Source organism: Crocodylus siamensis, chromosome 6, assembly GCF_052110815.1.
Source record: "Crocodylus siamensis isolate JL-2025a chromosome 6, ASM5211081v1, whole genome shotgun sequence".
Taxonomy (NCBI): Eukaryota; Metazoa; Chordata; order Crocodylia; family Crocodylidae; genus Crocodylus; species Crocodylus siamensis.
This window is the reverse complement of record NC_143400.1, coordinates 33,307,123-33,330,944: the sequence shown is the minus strand read 5'-3', so window position 1 is coordinate 33,330,944 and position 23,822 is coordinate 33,307,123. Positions and strand designations below refer to the sequence as shown.

General features: G+C 56.3%; 1 protein-coding gene across 3 annotated transcripts in view; it reads right to left on the bottom strand.

Moving 5' to 3' along the window:
• ZMAT4 (zinc finger matrin-type 4) overlaps nt 1-21,637 on the bottom strand; it is a 113,490-nt gene extending 91,853 nt beyond the window's left edge. For 2 of the 3 annotated variants that reach the window (XM_090052052.1, XM_090052051.1), the window contains exon 1: nt 21,526-21,637. The gene's annotated coding sequence lies outside the window, so the exon portion shown is untranslated. Of the gene's footprint in view, nt 1-20,297; nt 20,500-21,525 lie in introns of those variants that run through there. The other variant, XM_090052053.1, reaches the window with a different exon arrangement.
• Between the last annotated feature and the right edge of the window lie 2,185 nt (nt 21,638-23,822).

The following is a 23,822-nucleotide window of genomic DNA, read 5'->3' as shown; positions in this document are numbered from 1 at the left end:
ATTAGCCAGCGGGGCTGGGGCTGCTTTGCACTGGGTGCTGCCCATCAGCTCCAGCATCCTCTTCCCCCTTCCCTCCCTAGGCAGCAAGAAGCAGCCCTGGGAGAAAGGCCCCATCGCAGGGTTGTTCTCTCCCCAGAGGGGTGCAGGATGAGTGGCTTGCACAACCAGCTTGCTCTGAAGCCAGTGCTGTGCCTGGCCAAGGCCTCCCATGAAGGATAACCCTGGCTGGCGTGAATCTGGATGGTCTCGGCACTCTCTTATGCTCATGCTTGTCTCCAGCAGCAGTAGTGGATGGCCTGGCATGTCGCATATAGGGGTCTTACCCAGCCCTTGCTCATAGGCAAGCCCTTGTCTTGGAGGCACGGTTGCATTTTGCCCTTTCTGGCCTGGGTCATGCTTTCCCCTGTCTCGTACTTCCTGCCAGGGCTTCCCTCCTGCTACAGCCACAGCGGTCTCTGCCCAGGCCAGCACTCCAGCCTCACTTCTAATGGCTCGCGCACTCAGCTTGCAACAGCAGCACAGAGACACCAATTGGCTCCGACCTCCTGAAGCAGCAAGCCTGGGGTCTCTCCTACCAGCTCTGTTCTCATTAAGATGCCGCCAGGTCCATGGGCTTCTTGCTGTGTCCCTGGGTGCTGCTTCAGGAGTCAGCATACAATTTGATTTTAACCCTGGCCCCGTAGCTGCAGCACCAACAGCAGCAGAAGCCATGTCTCCCTAATGCTGCAAAGCAGGCAGCTGCGGATACAGGCAGGTGAAACTACATCCACGTGATGGGCTCCGGTCTATGAGAGGGCATCCTGGTCCCTGTGCCCAGGGCTCAGCATCCCTATGCTACGTCTGCACAGTGAGGAGACAGGACCCAGTGCCCAAACTCTATGGATGCAGCTCAGAGGCAGATTGCTTTTTAATAGAGACAGGATGTCAGAGCGGCGGAAGAGTGAGGGACAGCAAGATTACAGGGTGCAGGAGAATAAACAGAACCAAAGCCTCCTTCGTGCCACTAAGGCGTGGAGAAGACCCAGTCATACGTGAACTTGGGCACTTACAGAAATTAAGAAGCTTTTGATGACAAGCCATTTAGAGCCAAAAATAAATAAATAAACCCCACAGCAAAGGGTGTCTGCTACCTCTGCTGGAAGGAGACAGCCACATAAACACTCCACTGCATCCTTTCTCTATATTGTCCTCACAAAGCTGCTACGAGAAATCTGGGCATTTTGAGAGGAGATTTCAATGCCCATCTCAGACACGGACAGGAGGAATGCAGCATCCTTTCCTTGTCCCACATCAATCCAGCAGAAATGGTCCAGAGCTGAATTCCACCTAGGGCAGCCGCTGCAGAGACAGCATTGCTCTCTTTGCATGTGCCCAGCAGAAGTCATTGCCAGCTGTATGCCCCCTCAGCAAGAAATTGCGGCATCAATGCCAGCCTCACTTCTTACTAGGGGAGTCTGTTAGCAGAAGGCTTTTCCCCTTTTTCTCTCCTTGTCTATTATAGTCCACCGCACAAGCACACTCGGTAGCATGATGCAGATCCAGGCAGACAGCATGGCGAGCGCACATCCGAGTTCAGGGAGAGGCAGGATGACAGAGACGGAAAAAGAGCTTAGGAGGATTAGTCAGATGTGACGGCCCCGGTTGAGAGAGCTAAAGCTACCATCCCTGAAGTCTCAGGGAGCATTTTCCAGGCCTAGGCAAATGTCATCCCTGTCTGGGCCCTGAGTCACACAAGACACACTCCCAGGCTCTTCACAGGCTAGAAATACTTCCCATGCAGCCTGCCAGACAGAAGGGGACAGGTTCTGGCTTCCAGCTGACACCAAGGTCACTGGGTAGCCAAAGAGGAAAGCAAATAATCTGGACTTGAGCAAGGGAGCCTAAAATTCGAGCCTAGTGTGAAGCTAATCCTGTCCCATGTGCATAAATTTGCCCATTGTCCCTATAGCAAGAACCTGGCCCCAAGGACCTTCCAAGCTGGAGTCTCAGTTCCGACTCTCACAGGTGCTCCTTCTGTAACACCGTGCCAGGCACCTGGGGAGGGGTCTGGCCTGGCCCTGGAATAGCCTGAAATCCAGATGTGCTTCACTTTGCAATATAAACAGCTGGACTCCACCCAAAATTTACCTTCCTGTTTCCTGTGGTGCTGAGCACTGACCTGAGACCACAGACATGTTGATGCTCGTGGCTGTTTCAGGCACAGAGCTCCACACAGTGATAAAGGGATGTGGTCAGCTGCACGTTCAGGGGCAGGCAATTATTTTGGGCAGAGGGCCACTTACAAGTTTTCGCAACCTGTCGAGGGCCACATTTCCCTCTCGGATGCAGAAAAGCAGGAACAGCCCCACAGTCCAAGGCCAGAAGCCTCTGTTAGGTAAGGGCTTCTGGTTAGGAGCTGGAGCTGGGGGGCCTTCCTGCTGGGTCTTGCTGCCGGCTTCCCCTGGATCCTACTGCCCCTGTCTCTTGTCATCTTTGACAGGCAGCCAGGAGCAAATAAATGTTAAATTTTCTACTTTTCTGGGGCCCCGCGGGCCGGGTAGATTGGCGTAGCCCCCGGGACATATTTTGCCCACCCCGGTGCCCATGGTCAACTCTTCCTTCCACTGTTTCCATGCCGCTGCCAGGGTCTTTGACTGGAAACCCAAATGCATCCCTTTGTGCTGCCTGCTCTCTTTGCTGTGTGGGCAATGCTTCAAATCACACCCTCTTTGCTGTGGTTCTCATCCGCTGCCACCGCACTGCATGCACAGGGCTCTGTGCAACAATAAAGGGACTTCATTTGGGCTACAACACCGTAGATCTTTATTAGATGTGCCGTGTGCTCTGTGCTGCTGCTTGAGGGGCAGCGGGTGTTTGGAGCCACTGCAAAATCCCCTAAGCACGTGGAGCTTTCTGGCATCATCCTTGAAAGCATCCTCGCTACAACTTGTGTTCCAGCCCGCAGGTTGTTACAATCCAGCTCCAGCCAGGATTTACTGTCAGATCCTCTCCTCCTCCTTGTCCCTGTATCTCTTCCATGCTGTGTGAGGCCGGGTTCTCCTCTCCATTATACTGGTGTGAATCTGGTTCTCCTCTCCATTATACCAGCCACGCCACGGGCAGGTATAAACGGTTGCAGACAAAGCAGGTGTGAGAGAGAGGAGAGTGAGCCCTGCTGCACGGTAACGAAATGCATTAAAATGCATCAGCATTTAGCATCTCATGGGGCCTGCCATAAGAGAATGGCCTGCACCAGCCCTGACAGCACCCAGAGCAGGACCACCCAGGAACCTCCATCTAACAGCTCCTGCTGAGAACCGTTTCTCTGGGTGCAAAGCCTCACAGATTCACAAATTTGTGTTCTGCAGCTGAATAGCACTTTGATCTTCAAAGACACCTGGAAACCAGCCCTCTCTTCCCCTAGATATACAGTGAGGAGTCATATGTCTGTTCTCTTAAATTAAACCCCCAACCAGACGGGTGACAGCAGCTGCTGGCAGATGAAGCCAACATTACAAAGAGCGAGAGATGCCAGCAAGCCAGCCTGGGCTGCTCCGGGGGTACAGCATCCCATGGGTAACACAACCCAGAGATCCATGTGTTACTGAGATGGAAGGGTCAGCACAAGCCATAACACTTCAAGCGTATTTGCCTTTTCTACAGAACACACGCTGGAAGTAATTCAGGCTGCGATCGCTGCTCGCAGCTTAATAACAGTGCAACACGGAGGCTTGATGAGCTGCAGATTATTTGCTGGGAGTCTCAACCAGGCCCACACCAAAATAAAAAAGCACTTTGTCTCGTTTGTTTTTCTCTCTGGGCAAATTCATTGCAGAGCAGCCTACTGCACAAAAAGTTGGCCTGGACCTCAGGCTAGAGCTGATTTGCTCTACCCAGGCCAGCCCATCTCTAGTCAAGCAAAGATAATTATCCACATTTCCCCCCTAACCATGGGGACATTTCATAGAGCCCGTGATGCAGTGCCGCCGTACAGATTACCAAAGCAGCCCCTTTCCTAGAAGCGCATTCCCAGTAACTCCTCCGCCTCCCTAAAGCCCTGCAGTGGTCTTAAATAAGCCTTGCCCAACCAGCCTTTTTTTGGACCCTTGACATCCGGCTAAACAGAGATTGCTGTACCCTTCACGTAGCCATGCTCCATACACCTGCTGCCTGCCACGTGATTCACATCGCCCCTAAAGAGAGTGGCAGGTACTCGCGAGACTGGCTCCCACCCAGCAGGACTGAGCTGCCTCAGGGGCATGAACACGCAGCTTTCTGGGGCAGAATATGGCCCTGCATTTCCTTCAGGCTGTGGGGGCAGAGACTGCAATGTGAGCAATGCACGGGGGCAGTATGGGGCCGAGGCAGTCAGATGCCTAATGGGCACCGGCTTTCAGGGATCCTCCACACCATTAAAACAAACCTCTCTCTGAATATCGCACCCTGAAGTTCTCTGCCTGCAATGTGGAACCAGCAAGCCCTGTCCTGCTACAGTGCCCAGAGGGCCCAAGAGAGGAGCAGGCCTCTTCAGGCCGGGTCCTGTACACATGCACACGAGTAGGCTGGGACCCTATTCCCCCGAGACCACTTGGGCTTTTTCTAGACCCCGCCGTGGCGCGGAGAGCCAGGGGAAAGCTGGCTGCATCATCCTCATGAAGATGCTGTCTCAGTAGCTGCATCATTGCAGATGTCCCAGTGACAGCATCTGTGGATAATTACAAGGTCTTTAATCTACACCGAAAGGCGCGTGGCAGATAATGAACCCCAAGAACAAAGAAAACAGCCTCACTGTTTAGACGCTCCGACCCAATGCAGTGCTCCTGCCATGAAAAAGCAGGTCCCAGCTTTCCTCCATCTACTTTTGCCACAGGTGCACTTTGCATTATGGCTTTGTGGGTCAAATGTAAGCAGTAGCTTTATTAACTTCCTCCACTCACCGGTGTCATAAAGGGAGTTCATAAGCAATTAGCTATTTCTAATCACTTAATTCCACTTTAAGTCCCTGCCTGGAAGAATCTCTCTCTTCCCAGAATCTGCTAGTCTTTGGCTGCTCTAACCTGAATTTTAAAAATATCCCTTCCTTAAGCAATTCTGCAGCCCTGCGTCTCTGCCATTACGAATCAGGCAAAAAGTAGCCTGGGCATTGTCTCTCCCGCTGCTCCCAGCCAGCCACCAGCCTCAGAGGAACGTTACTGCAAAACAGCACGTGCACCCAAGACGTGCAAAAGCCGAGGCCCACGGGGATGCAAACACTGCCTCATCTTCTGGGCTCTTCTTCCAGGGGGCTGAAGAATTAATACACAGCTCCTGTTCTTGCCAGCTGAACACAAACCATGCAGCCGAGCGCAAGTGCTTAGGAGGGAGGTACCGCAGGGTCTAAATATTTTAAGCTCCTTTGTCTCCACCACTTCAGTTCTTTCGCCCGGTGCCCACCCCAGACAATGGTCATTTTGTCTCCTGCTGCTTCACAGAGATTTATTATTTATCGGCCCTCTCCTTTCTGCTGGCGTTGCCGTGCTAAACCTTCCCCTTTCCGCGATCGGTATCGTCTCTGCGTGTCAGCTCAGCATCTTTGGGAATGGTAAATTGTGTCAGAAGAGACTTTATTTTAAATACCCTGTGCCATATGGCTATGATTCTTCTCAGCAGTTTTAGGAACGATAACAGCTAAATGGAAATCAATTTGACGGGGCTGATTCCAGGGTTTGGCAAATGGTAGAAAGAAGCCAGCTAAGAAGAGGCATTAAATTTGAGAGGGTGCCAATCTGCACGTTCACATCAGGGACACGTTCAAGGCCAAACTTGTTTCTCACGTCGATGCACTGCAGGCCATCAGACAAGGCCCTGGGTGCAGGGGAGAGAGGGAAGAGGGTGTGGGGGGCGTACCCAGGGCAGGTACTTTTTCAATCCAGAGCAAAGGCTGGCAGGCAGAGATGTCCCTGCAGAACTTCCCCCTGTGGAAAGGGGCTTTTGCACAAATTTAATCAAAGCAATGGGGGTACTTGTCCCCCAAGCAGGGGGCTCCATCCACTCTGTGACACTGCTCACAGGTGCCACCCCCGGGAACTTGCAGAAGAGGCTTAGTGGGCCACAACCTGCAGCATCACTGCACAGAGGTGGCACGGGGGCCGTGGCTCGTGACACGTGACTAAGGGAAGCACGGCCTGCCTGCGAGGACTCAGTACACGCAGGTGCATGGATCTGTCCGCACCAGGGCATGACCCGCTAGGCAGCATTACCTATCCCAGAAGCATGGCCAGGGATTCCTGCCTTGGGAGGCAGAGTGCCGTGTCACACCAGCACACTTCTGAGGCTCGTAATTAAAGTTGCTTGTTGTTTGATCACCTGCTTGACGCAATGTAATTAGACTTGCTGCACGGGTTGATTTTTTTGTCTCGTTTGATCAATGACAAGAAGCACTAACAAGAGACGTGCGGTTCTGCGTCCCGGCGTCTGTGCCAGCTGAGGGAAAAGCCCCTCGCTTTGCAGTCCCTTATCCAATTTCTTCGGAGGGACCCTAAGCACCTATCCCAGAATTAATGGCTGGAGATCTCCTCCGAGCTTAACCACGGGGATATGTGACAAGCCAGCGCTCGTGCGGGAGCCAAAGGGGAGCAGCAACGCAGGAAGAAAGGCGCCGATTTTCGTCGGTGTTATGAATTATTTGTGTTCTTTGGTTGCCGCGACTCTCTCACGGATTAACACCTCGAGTGAGGCTGCCTGCTTTCTCCAGCTATTTAATTTGTCTTGCAATCAAAAGAAAACTTCCTGAACTAATAATTAATGGGCTGTCAGCGGCTGTGTGCAAACGCGGTGCTCACAACGCGACAGCTGAAGAAAGGCAAAGCACTGCCTTTTGAAGTCACTCCTGTACCAGGCTCCTAAGCTGGATGAACGGCTGGGTCCACCCCAGGCACAAGGGGTTGGCGCAGGCTTTTTCTCCGGAGAAGGCCGGCGGTAACTCAATTCTGCGGGCAGTCTAGCCTCTGGTCCCTCGACGAGCAGAAGGGAGAGGGCAGTCTTTCCCAAACACCGCTCCGAAAGGGCCAGGGCATCATGCACAGCCTCTTCTAATTGCTGGCAGCAAGAGCTTTGGGGAAGTAGCAAACCTCCTGCTTCCAGGTGTAAGCCACTCTCTAATTAGGAGAGCCGAGGAAGTGTCCTTGAGTGAGGCACCAATTAACCCGCAGGCTCTCGGGGACCGGCTGCTGTCAGGGGCACAAGACTGGGCCTCCAGGACCCGAGATCTGACCCTGCTTGGTATCACTGGGGAGAAGAGACCCCAGGAGCCCCCCTACTCGCCCTCTGCTTTCGCTGAGGATCTCTCAGACAGGGGTTTGTGCAGTTCCTGGATAACTCCCTTCCCTCTCCTAGCCAGAAATAGCAAGGTGCCCCATCAACCCACGAGAGCCCCGAAGAAAGTGATGAGCAGAGCATGTTCTCCACGCAGGGAGTGTGGGCGCAGCTGGGAAGGCAGGCTGTCAGCCAGCTCTGCCTCCCCATGATATTAATAAATGGGGACTTAGGAAAACAGCCATATGCCCCTTCTCACCTTTTACCTACTTCTATGAATACACAGCTATATTTAGCAATGGAAGAACGGAGGAAATAATAAATACCAGGCACGGCCAAGGAGGGGCTGGAGCCGCTAGCTACAGATAATGCCCGCAGGCAGGGGAGGAGAGAAACCTGCGTCCGCGGAGCAAGTGGAGGGTGCACCACATCCTTGAAGCAGCAATATGTGGCACAAGCTGGACCGCACCGCCGGCACACACAAGGGACGCGGGCTATGCACAGGGACCACGTCAGGTCAGCACCGCCCGACTCACTACCCTACATGGCCTGGGAATGAAGGGGCCGCTGATAACATTAGAAGCAGGTACATTTAGACCAGCAAGGGAAATGGTGTTTGTGCAGCCAGGACATCCCTCCCCAGTCAAGAGCCTCGAGTTAAATGCTGTGGAGCCGGCTTGAAAAGGAGGGAGATTCCTGGGGTGCTGTTAATCATAGTATAGTCTCATTGTACACATGCATATAGGCATTTATAACAGCGTATAATGGCATCCCCATTGGACAGCCCCAAGGGATGTCCAGCTAACGGGGACAATAAGGGCTACTGAAAGTCAGCGCAGGTTTCCCATTCAACTTGAACGTACATTCAACAACGAGCACGATTCCTTGATGATTGTTTTACTCAACTTTATGATAGTGGGGATAAGGGGCGTCTGGTTGCCCACAGCAGGGCAGCAGCTGGGTCCTGCCAGGGTCAGGAAAGGATGCCAAGCACCTGCATAGCTGGAAGCAGAGCGCGTAGCTCACAGCCAGATGCGAGATACCAGATCTGACAGATCAGCAGTCTGCGAACCGGCCAGCTGGACTCTCAAACACGCTGCTCTACAAAGAGAGGGGGCACCTACACCTGGCAGAGCCGTTCCCTCCCCATATGATGCTGCCCAGGATTCGCACGGGGAGGCACACAGTTGGCTGCTGCGGTCCCTCAGGTGCTCCGTCTTGCACCAAACTGCAGGACCAGCCTTCCCGCAGCCAGGCTGGACCTGGTCCTGCTGGCAACGTGGTCACACGGCCGTTGCTATCGGTACAGGACCAGAAACACCAGGGCCTGCGTGTGCCATGCACGTGGGGCACAGTCCCTCCTGTTGGGGTGCTCAGAACCACGCTGCTCCATGCCAAGCCCTTTCCAGCTTCTGCCCGTTCACAACTCATTGCTCTTGCCCGGCTTCTGTTTGACATTTGCCCCGGGGGCCACGAGGGATGGAGCCGGTGCAGGACAGCTGCCAGCCTAGCTGAAGAACGTCAGTCAACGAGATGGGCTTGTCCCGGCGGAGCCCCCCTGCCTGAGGAGCTGGCAGAGAGACTGCAGGAGAGCTCAGTCCTGATGTTCAGGGCACAGTAGAGGGAGCAGAGCTGCATACTTGGCCTCGCTCCATGGCAGCGGCAGCTGCTGATGCTAACAAGAGCCATGCTGCATTTCTGGGGGCAGCCAGAGCCAGGTGTGCTTGGAAAAACAAGGGACACGGTGGGCTGTGCCCCGGCGTGGTAAAAGCTGTGCTGTGCCGGGTCCAGACGGGCCGTCCATCCCCCGGAACCGCTGGCAAAGGACCAAAGCAAAGTCTCTGCCTCGCCCCAGCCCTCCTCCGCGCAGCATGCGTTGCCCCAGGAGGAGTCGGCTTGAAATCTCATCACCCAATATGCCATGACGAAGGGCGTGCTTGCAAGGCGGGAGGCTCCCCGCATGGCACGTGGCGGCCGGCGGCATTCAGCCCTCAGCAATGGAGACCCAGCCGCGGGCTCGCGGGTACCATGACGGAGGCTCGCCAAGATCACGCTGGGCGCCGACCCGCCAGTGGGCCTCAGAGCCAGGCCCCGCTCCTGGGCGCAACCGCCGTCTGAGCAGACGAGAACGAGGAACCAGCCGGATGACTGAAAGGAGTAAAAATAAACCCTCCTGCCAGGCTGAAACAGTTGGCGGGCTCTAATTAGAAGGTGGCTGGATGTTGTCAAGTGGCGGCGGGGGGGCGGAGGGACACCGATGTCTTGTAGGCGCCGGGGAGACGATGCTGATCCGAATGAGGCAGCGATGCTGAGGGTGTCCTCGCACCAGGCCCCGGCTCACTCCCCAAACGACTGCCCTCCCTGGGACTGAAACCAGCCAAACCCCGGGCTGACAGTGTCCCGCAGGGCAGGCCAGCCCGCGCTCCCTTCTCCCCCGTCCTCCCCCTTCCTTTTTGCCACCCAACGTGCCCGGCGATCCCCGCCGCTTCGATCGCGCCCCCTCATGCCAGGGTGTCCCCGCGTGCGGTGCCAACTCTCCTGACCGTGCAGCCCAGCCAGCTGTGCTGGTGCCCGCTCGGAGGGGCTGGGCCCAAAGCGCGCGGATGTGCTCTGCGCGCAAGGAAGGTGCTTTGTAGATCAGGGCGAGCCACACGACGGCTGTCATGTGATGTGGCAGTTGCCAGGGTAACGGTGGTTTCTCTCCAAAAGCAGCATAAACAGTCTCGTAAAAGCGGCCCGTGCTCTTTGGGCTCCTGGCTGCCAGGCTGCAGCAGCCTCCCCGCCGGCTCCTCCCGCCGTCGGGCTCCCTCCGGCCCGGGCCGCTCGCACCCGACACCCAGCGGGCGCTCGCCCGCTGCCAAGAACACGCGTGCAGTGGACCCCGCGGGTCTGCACGGGGGCTGGTGCAGGAGGGCGGCTGCAATTACAACCAGGAGGCAGCCTTTATTTGGGGGCTAGCAGGGCCTTTTTTGTTTCCTGCAGGTCCCTAATTACGCACCAAGCGGCAGGATGTGAGTCAGGCCGAAATCTTTGCCTATCATTAACGCGCAACTTGGAGCCTCTTGTACTTTGCATAATCAGGGCTTGTCATCCCCAATCAGCTTCAGCTCAGGAAGCCACGAGGCAGAGCCGCGCACGGTGGCCATGAGCAGAGGGGACGAATCCTTCGGGGACAAGCGCGGCTCGTGGGGTTGCATCAATGCCCCGACGATAGCCACCCTGGGAGCCTGGCCGCTCTCCTGGACAAACCCTCCTCCGGCCTCGTCACTTCGCCACACGTAAACCCAAGAGATGAGGCCAGATTATTTGAACATTTGCTTGTAAAACTCCCACATCCAGCGACGGGAGACAAGACAGGGGAAGGCTGGCGTGCAAGCGGGGAAGGCGAGATCAGGGCAGGCTTCCCTCGCCGGCTCAGGTGCTACCTGGCCTTTCACAGCAGGCAGAGTCCACGTGCCATCCCAGTGATCGTAGTTCATAGATCCTCCACCCTGAGCCCAGAAAGGCACAAATTACCCATTTGTTTCCCCCCTTCCTAGACATCTCCTAGCAGGAGGGGTCTGGATTCATCACACTTTGCTCTGGGGAGGGGAAGGGTCTGGTGCTTAAAACGTTCAGAGCGTTGCATCGTCACCTGCATCTGCGGAGAGCAGTGGGGGTGGCTGAGGCTTATTTGCATCGGATCTGCTTTGCCGTGAACTATTTTATTTCGCTCCACTCCTGGCGCCTCCTGGGCAATCAGCGCCCTCCTTAGCTATACAGATCAAAGCCCCCTGCTGCAGAGGTAGGAGGCAGAGCTCAGTTTTGCAGTGGCTTCCTTTTTTTTTTTCTTTGCATGCAGTGAGTCAAAGTCTGGAGGAAGTCATTGTCTGTGGGAGCCGAGTTCACTTGAAGCCAGGTAGGCAAGTGGCGAGAGATTCAGGGCCCGTTCAGCCCCTGCGCAGACACGAGCTGGATCCCACCCTGCACCAAAACCACTGCGCCCTCTGCACTCTCCTCTCTGGCTTCTCCTTCGGGCGTATTGCTGGAGGACTCCAGCGTGCCAGGCACGGTACCAGCCTACAACAAATTCAAAGCCCAGCCCACAAGGTCTTGCAGTCAAGGTCACACAGGCTCCCCATGCCTCAGGGACCCGTCTCTAGGACCTCACGGCCATGCCCCTTCTCCCACTCTGTCTTATCTGTTGCAAGACGGTAGCGTGGGAATTTGTGGGGCCCTAGACTCTCCCCCAGGTAGGAACTTTATCTCAGGCAGGCGACGTTCCCAGTCTGCAATAAGCAGTGCATCCTCTGCTATCCTTAGTAGCTGAAGCTGAGCTCGCCACACGCTAGCACAGGGGCGGGCAATTATTTCGGGCGGAGGGCCGCTTACTGAGTTTTGGCAAGCTGTCGAGGGCTGCTCGAGAGGCAGCCAAGGGCAGACAAATATTAATTTTCTAAATTTTTAGGGGCCCTGCGCACCAGATAGAATGGCCTGGTGGGCCGTATCTGGCCCGCGGGCCACATTTTGCCCTCCTCTGGGCTAGTAGATGATTCAGGCACAGGAACTTGAGCGGTGCACCTGGATCCCCTGGCTAGCTTGTTGCAGCTCCACCTGTGCTCTTTTCATTTCACTGCATGCACAGACTTGGCATCCTCTAGAAGCAGGGTGAGCAGATTCGGTTAAGCTTCTCCCCGTTATCATGTCATCAGGGCATGAGTCTCATCCACGGGAGCAGGCCGCAAGGCGCTTTCCTGCAAACAAAGCGCGCGATGCTCCTCTCTGACACTCCCTCCCTGAAGCCCGCTCCCTTGCTGCTTGTTCTAATTTTACTTGCTGATTGTTCATTCCCTGGCAAGCAGGGAGGGCTTTGGGAGCCAGGACCCAGGGGTTCGATTTCAGCTCTGGCATGGTTTTGCTTACAGGTTAGCAAGCCACTTGTCTTCACATATTTCAGTCTCCCCATCTGGAATAACATCGCCCTCCTCACCAGCTCCCAGTAGACAGGTTGTGAGGGCTACTTAATTAGCACTCATTATAGTGCTTGAGCTGTTTGGGTGAAAGGTGCTACAGAAATGCAACATATGAGCTCTTCAGCCAGAACGATTTAAACTCTAAGTTGTCCGAGGCCCAGGGTTTTGCCAGCTCCAGGATGAGTGCTGCAGGGTCCTTGGGCAGCTTTGGGAAGGGTCTTGAGAACAGTCATTAGCGTGCTTTTCATTAGGCTCAGGATGAGGCCGGACATTTAACACCGCAAGGAATCTGCTCCAATTTTCAACCTGGGGTCAATGAGCCAGCTTTCCCACCACAAGAGAAACACTGACAGGTTTCAAGGTGTAGTCTCGTGACCCCCACAAGTTGGCAGAGGTGATTCCCGGCAGCCTAGAAACACCCAAATCCCCTTAGGGCAAACAGCAAGAGAAGGATGGGAATCAATCTGAAAGTGCATCATGTGGAAGAGCGCTAAAGTAGCCTAGTCATTTCCAAGGCTGCATAGTTAATTGAAATGACTCATCTTCCAGGACAGGAGGAGAGAAGTCAGAGTGCTGGAGATCTCTATACATGTGCAAAGTTAAGATGCTCAGAGATGGCACTCAGCAGTCATTAGCCTAGCTAGCTCCCTTTGTAAGCCTGATGAAACAGGTTGGTCTGGAGCAGTGCAAGCCTGCATTGTGTCCATCTGCTCCCGGGTCGCTTGTCCGAGCCAGGTCCGGGAGATTTCCTCTGCAACCATGGGTGGCTTGAGAAAGAATCCAAGAGCCAGTCGGTACAATAAATCAGTAGCAAATTGGGCCCCCAGATCAGGGCTTCCTCCACTGTTAAAGGCTTTTATGTCAGCATAGTGAGTTGAAATGGCAATAAAAATAGCAGAAGATTAAAAAGAGAGAAATAACAGGTCCCTGCAGTCAACATGACTTAAATTCCCTGTCACATTCCCTGTGAACTACAGCCACCCGCATTTGATAATTAGAATGATTAATTATTCTTATTATAATTAGTGGTATCATGCAGCCTCTCCAGTGGCAGGAAATAACGTTGTCATAAAGTTGTCTAGTTGCTCGATCTTTTAAATCCACAGTCGGATGTACAGTTCCTAGGACCTACACTAGGTTTGCAATCAGGTTTTCAGCGTGAGATGGTGAAACCCGGAGGAGCACCATCACACTGAACCCAAAGGGAGAGATTCGTTTCAGTGGGATTTGTTGCTCGAGACAGCCGAAGCCCACTCCTGTTCTGCGGGATCAGAAAATCCCTGAACCCCCTTAGGGATGCTTTTACAACATCCAAGCCTGGATCCAAATCTTTTCCCGAGGTGCTAGCTAAGTGTGAGAATGGCGTTACTCATACTGCAGTAAAGCTGCTTAGCAGGACAGGTGGAAGTGCATTCAGGGACAAGACTTCACCACGTCCAGCCAAGGGCTGGTCAGAAATAGCCCAGCACCGTTGTTTTCAATGGCACACTAGGTAAGTAAAACATCTATGGGCAACTGGACCCGATGATCTCACGAGGTCTCTTCCAGCCCTAAATTTCTGTGAATGTGTGTGTGAACTTGGCTGGCAGTAAGAAACAAAAAAAATCAAGTAAGATGTGAAGATACTCCTAGGTGCAAGATAGAGGCTAACAGGGGAAGTATGAGAGCATGGCAAAGTAGAGCCCAGCTGCAGAGCCTCATCTGCGTGGGTCCCAGAGGGAATACGGCAGAGAGGGGGAGGCGGGGGGTCATCAAAAGGCAGCAGGAGCGACTAGGCTGCAGAAATGCCCCTAGCAAGAGAAACCGCACGCTCGGAGCTCTTTATCTGACAAAGCAGGCAAACGACAAGTGGTGCATTAAAGGTACTTCCACTAATGACCTGACTGGAGAAGGTCCATCAGGGACGTCTGTTCTCCCTGTTCCCTGCTACAAGGAGGAGCGGGTGCCGTGTGCCCCGCAGACGTGGCAAAGGCAGAAGTACAAAAGCACAGTCCTTGCTCACCCAGCACGACAACCTGTGGAACTGCCTGCCGCAGGCAGCCGGGAGCCCACAATCCACCGGGATCAAAGAGCAGCACTGCATTTACCTGGACTGCACAGGTGCCCAGGCCCAGGACTGCTGCTGCTCCCTGCAGCTGTGGAACGGGGGCAGCCGGATCCCGGAAGCAGCCTGGCTTGCTACTGGACACTTCGGCTGGATGATAAACCGGTCCAAGCTTCGCGCACACCTAACCCGCCCCTCCTTGTTTTCCCTCGGTTACAAGCAGTATCCCAGGATCCCTCTACCTCTCCTAGCTGCTCCTGTCCCCTTCTGGCTTTCAGGGAGCACAGAGGCATGCAGAAAGCTCACTCCGTGCTCAGAAAGCCTTGCAGGCTAACAGGAGATGTGTGCCCACCCATCCCAGCTATGACCCCCTTCTGACCTCCAAATCCCAGTGCCAAGACCTGGCTGGGTGGCCACGCAGCCTGCAGCAGGACATACGATTTGGCATGCTGAGCTGCTTCAAAAAGCCCCCCGTAGGTTTCCTCAGCAACATGCCGCCTGTTTGCACGTGCGCGGTGTGCTTCAAAGGATGGGGAGTTTTTTGCACCCTTTGCAGCAGGCTTGGCATCAGCTGATGGATGCACAGCTTTAAAAGCAGCGGGTGTCAGGCCCTGCTCTATAGCGGGGCTGTCTGACAGGCTGCCCCGGGTGTCAAAGACCCCGGACCAGGCTTCTCCTTTTCCTTGTACTGCAGCATTTCAAGGCTGCGAGGGCCAGGGCTGGGGGTGGTGGCGCTTCTTCGGGGTTGTGTTTGCACCTTGGTTTTAGCAGCTTCCTCACTAGCAAGGAGCAATATCGTGTGTATGTGTACGTGCTGGGATTCTTCATGTTCTTCTTTGCAAGGTTTATATTGGTCGCTTGCTTGTTGTGGCATTGGGGATCATAATAAAAACCCAAAATATAAATGTGGATTTATTATTATCATTATTATTATTCACCGAGGAAAATCGGATGCCGGGTATCTCCCACTGGGCCCCGCTGGGTTTGTTCTGCGCGTGTTGCGAGGCCAGATGGGTTGTGCATTTGACAGCTCTTTCATCTGCATGCCGCAGGTGGAACCGGCCTGGATGCCCCATTTCCCCTTTAGCGCGTCAGGGCAAATCCATCTCTGCCTCAGAATAACGTTTTTTAACTTCATCCTTCACCCTCTCTCTCCGAGCAAGGCTCTTGAAAGCCCCTTTTGAAGCCTCCTGTGTGAATTTCTAGCCCCGCTCTCCTCTCGCTCGCTGGTGGAATGGATTAAAACGAGCCCTTTGAAGTGCCGGTGCTTTGGAGGCAAGCTCGCGCCGCACTTTGTCATGTACGGGAGGGAGGATAATAAACACCATTTGCCTTCTGATTTCCCTGTCAGCTCGTCCTCTCCCAGCAGACTTGAAAGCAGAAGAAAGCTGGAGCCACGCAGCACATCCTCTCCATCTGAGAGAGGCCGCTCTCGGCACCTGCCTGCCACCGCCGCCTTGTGTGTTTGCTGCGAGGGCTGCCTCGGGGCTTCCACATCGCGTACGGTGCATGTATCCCGCAGCCATTGCATGGCTTTGATCGCATGAGCGCGTCGCACAATCCGGCGGGCTCGGCTCCCCTCGTACCCCGTCGGCTGCCTGCATCTCCCGCCCCTGGGCCTGCTGCGCAGCTCCTCCAGCATTAGCACGGGGGCATAAGAGCAAGGGGCACGCTATCTGCAGAGCCAGAGACCCCAGGATGGCATCAGGAAAGATGGAATAATATAAATCCTCCCCCCGGCACCCTAGAGGCAGCAGGGCTGGGTACCTTGTCCTCGGGGGCCCCATGACAGCCATTCAGCACCATGAAAAGAAGGTCAGGCTAAAGGCATGGGAGCAGACAGGAAAGCTGAGGCTATCGCCACTGGTGGAAATACCAGAAGACTGAGCCCCTGCCTCTCCCAACTGCTTGGGGGGCAAATCAAGGGTAACGATGTCACTTGCCGACCTCATTAATGACATCAGTGCATGCAGCGGGGCCCTGCCAGCCTATGGGACGCTGCAGTACGCCAGCTAGCTCTGTGCACCCAGCTGAGCCAGGACACCGGAGCCGTGACCCGTGACATTTCTGGGGCTCTCTCAGGCACCGCTACCCGCCTGCTGCAGGCAAGCTCTCTGGACAGGCCTGCCCTTCTGCTGTGCGCAAGAGGTGACACCAGCACCCCAGGCCCGAGGCCTCCAGGTGATGCTGCAATAAAGGGTGACAGAGGTGACATTTTCCAAAGCATGCAGGGGCCTGCATGAGTCTGGCCCTTTTGAGTGTATTTTCCAATGTGTCAGAGGCTCCGTGCAGCCCCCTGGGAGCCAGCAGTCGAGCACGTGCGCGTGGCAGAGATGGGCTGGGATCGTCACCCAGGCCCTCGGAAAGGGCTGGGGGCTTCTGGCACCGTGGATCTGACACAAACACAGAGGACCTGTCCCTGAGCTGCTGTGAAAATGCTGTCACTGCAGTGGAGCTGTGCCAGCCTGCACCCCCAAGGAGATGCCCCCACAGCTCCACCCCCTGACGGGGTCAGCACTAATGCATCTGTCATGTAGCAGCAGTCAGCAGTTACTGCCTCCAGAGAAAGCTGCTTTGGTCCCCACTGCGCCCCTCCAGCCTTCGCCTTTAGCTGCAAGGTCAGCACTGCACCATAAACCCGTGGACCCACCTCGCCAATACAGTGAGCAGCTCGGTCCCTGCCCCTGCACTGCAGGGCATGAGCAGACCCCCGGGCAGGTCACAGGGCAGGACCAGGGCCTGGGACACGCTGCCCTTGGCTGCTGCATGTGCGAGTGCTGTACCGCACCTGCAAATTCGCAGGCGCGCAGCATGGCCAGCACAACAGCCTGAGCAAGCTGCAGCTGCCAGGCCATTAGGCCTCGGGAAGATCTTAATGCCACACAACAGGCAAGTTTTAATATCGAGAAACTTCATCTCCAGCCATCACTAGCTAATGGGACGCAGCAAACTGTCTGGAAAAATGAGAGCATTACAGTAAAAACAACAACAAATTAAACTCGGAGACAATCAGGGAGCGATTAGGGAGCTCTCCTCTGGGAGTGCTTCCGAACTCAAGGTCTTTCTCCAAATTTGATCGCTCTCAGCAACTTTATTTCTTGCTAATTAATAAATGTGTAAGTAAACGGCATGTCTCCCGGAAAGGCGACAGCTCCCCAGCCCAGCCCAGCCTCAGCAACGTGGGAGGACAGAGCCCAGTGGCAGGTGGAAGCAAGCATGTCCCCCACCTGGAGAGAAATCTCCCCGTCAGCAGAACCAGCAGCAGGGCTGTGACAACAGACACCACAGGGTGCTCCTGCTACAAGGTGACTGGAAGGGATGGGAAGGAGCAGGCACTGGCAGAAGGAAAAGGCGAAAGCAGGGCAGAGTGCTGTGCCTCTCCGGGTAATGCACCCTGGGGTGCAGACTAGGTCTGCACCCAGGGGTACCACTCTGATGCAGCCGGGGGGTCTGCTGTGCCATCCTGCCTGGTAGCCGAGTTAACACCTTGCCAAGACAGCTCTGCTCCAGCCTGGAAGAGGCTGAGACATGCTCCCTGCCACGGAGCAGCGAGATGCCTGCAGTCCTGCAGGCTCCCTGGTCCGCCGCGAGCCTTGCACCGCGGGAACAGCCCGGTCCCACACGTGGAGCACGCCCCATCCCCTTGCCTCTGACAGCAGGGCAGTGCTGGGGCCAGGCTGTGCACACCCCACAGACCTGGAGAAACCCACCTCCCCTGCGGTAGGCCTCAGAGCAGGAAACCCCCCTGTTGTCCAGGAAAGCAATTATACAGAGACCTCTTGCCCTTGCATCTCATTTCCTTAGGTGTATGCTTGAAGGTAAGCGCTGGCTGAACGGCTTTCCCAACCGGTGCCCACAAAGCACAAGCACATTACAGAAAGGTGCCTGGTAAGCTAGCAAGGGGGCTGGCAGGGCTTTGGACAAGCGCTTGCTCCAAGAAGGGCCCTCTGCAGTGCTACCCAGCCTGCCACAACTCTTCTGTGAGCTGCAGGCCTGTCTCTTCCCGTCTGCTACTGCACAAAGTCTGGAAACGCTGCTCTGAGATGACTCAAAGTTGTCTCTCTCTGCAAACTGGAAGTGCTCGTGCTGGATAGCAGTGGATCAGACGTGCAGAAGCAGGGCGGCTAGGCTCTCTCGGCCCTGCTAGGGGCTCTGAAACGTGGCACAAAAATGTAAAGGAAGAGGACAAAGCTGCAGGGTGGCCCCGGACCAGAGCATCCGCAGAGCTTCAGCCACGCTCCTCCGGTAAGTCCCACATAGGGGACAGACCAGCCTGGCCTGCCCTGTTACGCTTTACTTAGTGGAGAAGGAAAAAGAAAGAGGGAAGGCCAGAAACATCCAGAGGAGGGAGAAGCTCCATGTCCTCGGTAAGAAAACATCACCCTGGGGTCTGCAAAGCTGCAGCCCTGCCGGGGGAGTCTCTGCACGCAGTAACCCCCAGCACCCGGACAGCGCTTCCAGCAAAGCACCCTACGCATCGGCCATCGCTGCGTCCTGCCCGTACAGCCCACGTAGCACTGCATCTGCCACCCACAGGGGGAAACTGAGGCATGAGGACTTTGGGACCCAAACCTTCACACTTGGCTCTGCTTTCCCAGCACCAGCACCTAGACACTTGAATAACAGGGACACGGCGCTCAGAGGAGCCAAGTGCTCACATCATGTCTGCACGGCAAGCCACAGCTTTTACTTTGAGGCCCAAACCCACAGGGTTAGGAGCCTTGACATGGCCTCACAGAAGTGACGGGGCACAGGCAGGCCTATTGCCCCAGTGTCCTGACTCCCAGTGACCCCCTACAAATGCTGGCACTGCCAAGTCCAGCATCACAGGACCTCTGGGGCAGATGGGACCAACTCACCCACCCCCGGGCCCCGAGCGCGCCTGGGAGCAGGAGCCTAGGAACGAAGAGGAGCTGCGAGAGGCTGCAGGCTGCTCTGCACAGACGGCTGGTTACATAAGGACAAGCCTTGAGAAACAGGGTCTGCTGTCAACTACCTGCCACCGTTGAGGTCTGGGGGTGGAGGGTGTTTTGTCTTTTAGCAGCCAAAGACCTGCCGGGGGGGGACAAAGTCACAGCAGGATGGACTGCTAATCTTTCCAGGTAAGTCTCCGGGGAGAGCGTGCAAAGCTGGGAATTACGTAGCACCACACGATGCCATAAAACCCGCCAGCCAGAGTAGCCGGGCTGAATGCAACTGCTTGGGCCCACGTGGCCACTCGCTGGGACTTGCCAATTAAACCCTGTCCTGGGGACTGTTCCTAAGACCCTGCTGCGTGCGGACAGAAGTCCCCTTTTCAGACCGGCTGATCAGCAAAGCACCGCGGCGACACGGAGGGTGACCGGGAGAGCTCTGCTCCTTCAGGCGGGAAGAGTTGCAGAGCCTGCAATCGTGCAGCGTGCTGGGACAGGCGCTGCGGCGGTGGTGCCCGGCTGCAGCCTGCGCAAGAGCGAGGGCAGGGAGGGCAGGGGGCCGCAGACTGGACTCGAGGGCTGGGGAGGAGTAAAAGCAACACGGGTGTGGTGTAGCTAGCCCCCTGCCGCTCTGGCCTGGAGCGCAGGGGCTCGTCTCGGGGAAGCAGTGCTGCCCGGGCGCTGGAGACGGCCTCGGCAGGTGCCCCAGTGGGCACTGTGCTGCGTCCCTCTTTGCTCTGGTTATTTTTACCAGCAATTTCTGGGTTTCATCTGTTTCTGGCAAGCCGTGCGGGAGGGGGAAGCACCTTTCCCCCTCCCCCAGGCCCTTCCTACAGCAGATGAGTCACCGTCTGGGAGCCTTTTTCAAAACAGTGATCCTCAAATCCTGCATTGAAGCACCAACCTCCCCGGTGCGTGATCCGGCGCCGGGGCGACAGTCAGGCTGGCCAGCTCCCAGGGGAAAGCAAACCCCCCTCACCCAGGAGCCCCCCTGCCTGGTGGAAACCTCACTGTGCTGTTCCCTGTCTAGCTGCTGGTTTCATGCCCTTGAGAAGGCGTCCTGGGGGGACACCGAGCCCCGCGAGCAATGCCCACCGTCGCGCCCGCCAGGCTCACCTTTCCTGCGCAGCCCTGCTCCTGCTGGGAATCCCATGTCCGGACCGGCTGCGCTGTTTGCAGAGAGCCAACACGTGCTTCTGCAACCAGCAGCTACACCATTGCTGAGGCCAGCAACACGCTGCTGGCTCTGCCGAGCCCCTCCAGGCTCCACCAGCCACCTTCCCGCCCCACGGGCCCTCCCGCAGCACGCAGCTGTCCTTAGGGTGCAGCTGAGAGCTTGTTTACATGCCGGGTCAGGCAGCTCACTGCGCAGGTGCTGTATCCATCAGTGGATACAGATTGCCAGCAATTCCCATCTCTCATCACAGTCCGATATTAAACATCACCCTTACCCTGCCTGAGCCAGTCCGTCTCCAGCTCATCCTGCCTTTGTTTCAGGCACGGTCACCGGAGGCCCGTGATGTGCAACATGTGCAGCCAGCCTCGCTGAGCCGTGGGAGCGTGGGGCGCTTCCACCGGGGCAACAGAGGCTGCAGAGCCGCGGGGCCGCTCTCCCACGCTGGCTTCTGAGCCGGCACCGCTGCAGCGAGGCTGGCCAAGGGACGGCGGCTCTTGTGTCGCCCTCAGCAGCTGCGCTGCTAGAAACGTGCCGGCGCCAGCTGGCGTGGGCACCAGCTGGGAAAGTTTTCCAAACTTGCTACAATGACGAGACGGTTGTTCCCGGGCAGGTGCAGGCACCAGCATGCCCACGCTGCAACTGCAGAGCTCCACGCCCTGGGGTCTGCGTGACCTGGGGAGTCCTACTATGAAAAGCCCCTCCACACTTAACCCAAGGAAGCAAATCAGGAGAAGCCCCAGCTGCGAGGCCTCTACCACCCTCCGTCCCTACTGATGACAGGAAGGAGAAAGGACCACAGAGGAACGGTTTGCAAGCTGGCCCGGAGGCGCGGGTGGCTGTCCCCCTTCCCCACCTGCCTGCAGGTGCGAGGGGAGTTGTGTCCTATGTGCTCACTGGCGCTGGAGCCTTCACGCCCAGGGGCTAGCTCCCGCACGCTCCCCTGATCACACAGGCACATCCAGCAAGCAACGGGCAGCATGGCACTGGGGAACGTGACGCCGGCTGAGGTACCGTGCACGGCGGCAATGCAGGCAACCCCCCCCGGTCCTGGGAAGTTTACAACCCCCCTGCTGTTCCCCCACCACCATCCCACACTCTCCTTTCCCGATCAACTTCCCAGCCACACACATTCACGTGCAAGCAAAGCAGCGAGGGCTAGGGCAGTACCTTTCTCGTGCTGCTGGGCAGGAGAGCAGAGCTGTGGCGGGGATGCTGCGAGGCTGGGCGCGCTCTGGAGTTACAATGACAGCGTTCCTCTCTCTGCGACCAGAGCTTTCAGCAGTCCAGACCAATTGTGCTGGAAATGCACTTAGTAATTATCCGCTGGAGCTCAGGCTCCACCTCCGCCGCGCTGATTGGTCCTCCGGCCCTGTGCAGGGCTGCATTGGTTTCAGGCAGCCCCACTCTCTACCTGCTCCAGACTATTGCTCCGAGCTTCCGAACCAAATGCCGGGTCCTGGGGAAGCTGGACGGGCCGGGGGGAAGCATGAGAGGAGGTCAGAGCTGCATTCCCAGGCAGAGGCCAAAGCCCACTAATGGGGTTTCTCCTACCGCAACAAGCCAAGGATGCTCAAGGCACCGAGTTGCTGCTGGAAGGGACCTGGTGGAGATCACACCTAGTCCAGGCAGGGCCACCCCATCCCTAACCCATCACAGCCGAGGGCTCGTCTCACCTGCACGCAGCAGCTGCAGTGCCGAGGTTCCTACCACTGCTCGCAGCCATCCGGTCCAGCACCTTGTCAATAGAAAGCTCTCCCTAACATCCACGCGCCTGGTGCAGTTTAAGGCCTGTGCGTGCCGAGACCCAGGGCTCTGCCTCCTCCGCAGAATGACTCTTCTGGCACTTGAGACTGTGAGTGCTCCCCCTCCCCACCTAATTGCCCCAGCTCCTCCACCCTTTCCTCACTCACAAGGCGCAGGGCTGGTGGGTGTCAAAGGCTCAGGGAGGAAGGTGGCTAGTTACACGCATACAGGAAAGAGCTGTCGCACATGGGAAAATATAGCATCTCAAGCCTCCCCCCTCTCAATCTACTACTGTATCAGCAGTAGCAGAAGCTCATGCTGTGTGCTCTGCACCTTGCAACGGCTCTGGAGGAACAGCCCCTGCTCTCAGCGCTCGTGGCAAGGAAAGCAGAGTTGGAGGCAGGGGGGCAACCGGCAGCCGCTGACGTACCAGTCAGCTCCGCTCATTGTCTGCAGCAAGACAGAAGTGGGTTGCAAGAGAGATGTCCGTGTGGGTGGCTGCAGAGGGGACCTTGCACAGGGCCCCAGAGGCCTGGTACCAGACGTCGAGGTGACTGCAGCCAGCTGGCGAGCAGGGGCACGAGGCTGGGCGCGCTGGCAGGGCTGCGGGGGCGAGCAGCAGCGCAGAAAGCTGGATGTGGTCTTGGGGATAAAGGGGGTCAGAATCGAGGTGCAGAGGCCTGCAGGGGTTAGAGAGGTCATTAATAATACAGCACCGTGCATGGGGCCAGGCAGCTGAGCTGTCCCAAGGAGCCAGGAGTGGATGTCAGAGGACAGAATATCCCCTTTCCACGCAGGAGCAAGGGCCATGCCATCACTGCGGAGAGAGCTGGCAGTGCTGTGACTTTGCAGGCATGCAGGTGCAGCATGCGAGTGGAAGCTCCTGTGAGCCTCCTTCACAAGCCTCCGCAGGCGAAACCACTTTCCAAAGCGCAGCCCGAAGGAGCCGTATGTTCGGCTGCAGATAGGCATCATCGGCGCTCCCTTGCCCTGGTTGCCTGAGACTGACTGCAAGGCCAACACAAAGAGATAAGGATCCTGTGGAGGGTGTCTGTTGGGAGCCAGCAGTCATCTCCTCTTTCATTAGCCTGCACGTCTTCGCGAGCTCAGAAGACTGTAACCGTGGCAGGGAACATGGGCCGGGCAAACTGCAGCCAGAGTCAGAGATGCAGCCGTCCCCTTCCACCCAGAGCCCCGTGGGGAGCTGGTGCTGGAGCAGAGAACATCGAATCGTAGAAAATGAGAGTTGAAGGGTCAACCCCCTTCTCAAAGCAACCCCAGCCCCAACTCGATCATCCCAGGCAGGGCTTGTTGAGTTGGATGGAGATGCCACCACCTCTCTGGGTACCCTGTTCCAGTGCTTTACTAACTTCCTAGTGACAAAGTTTGTCCTAACAGCCAAGCTAAACCTCCCTCGCTGCAACTGGAGCCCATTGCTCCTTGTTCTGTCATCTCCCCCCACCGAGAACAGTCCAGCCCCATCCTCTTTGCAACCCCCCTGCAGGGACTTGAAGGCTGCTATTAAATCCCCACCTTGGTCTTCTCTTCTGCAGACTAAATAAACCCAGTTCCCTCAGCCTCTCCTTCTAAACCATGTGGCCCAGTCCCCGAAACCATTTTCATTGCCTCTGCTGGACTCTCTCCAACTTGTCCACATCCTTTCTGCAGTGGAAGCCCAGAAATGGACACAGGAGTCCAGATGTGGCCTCACCAGTGCCAAA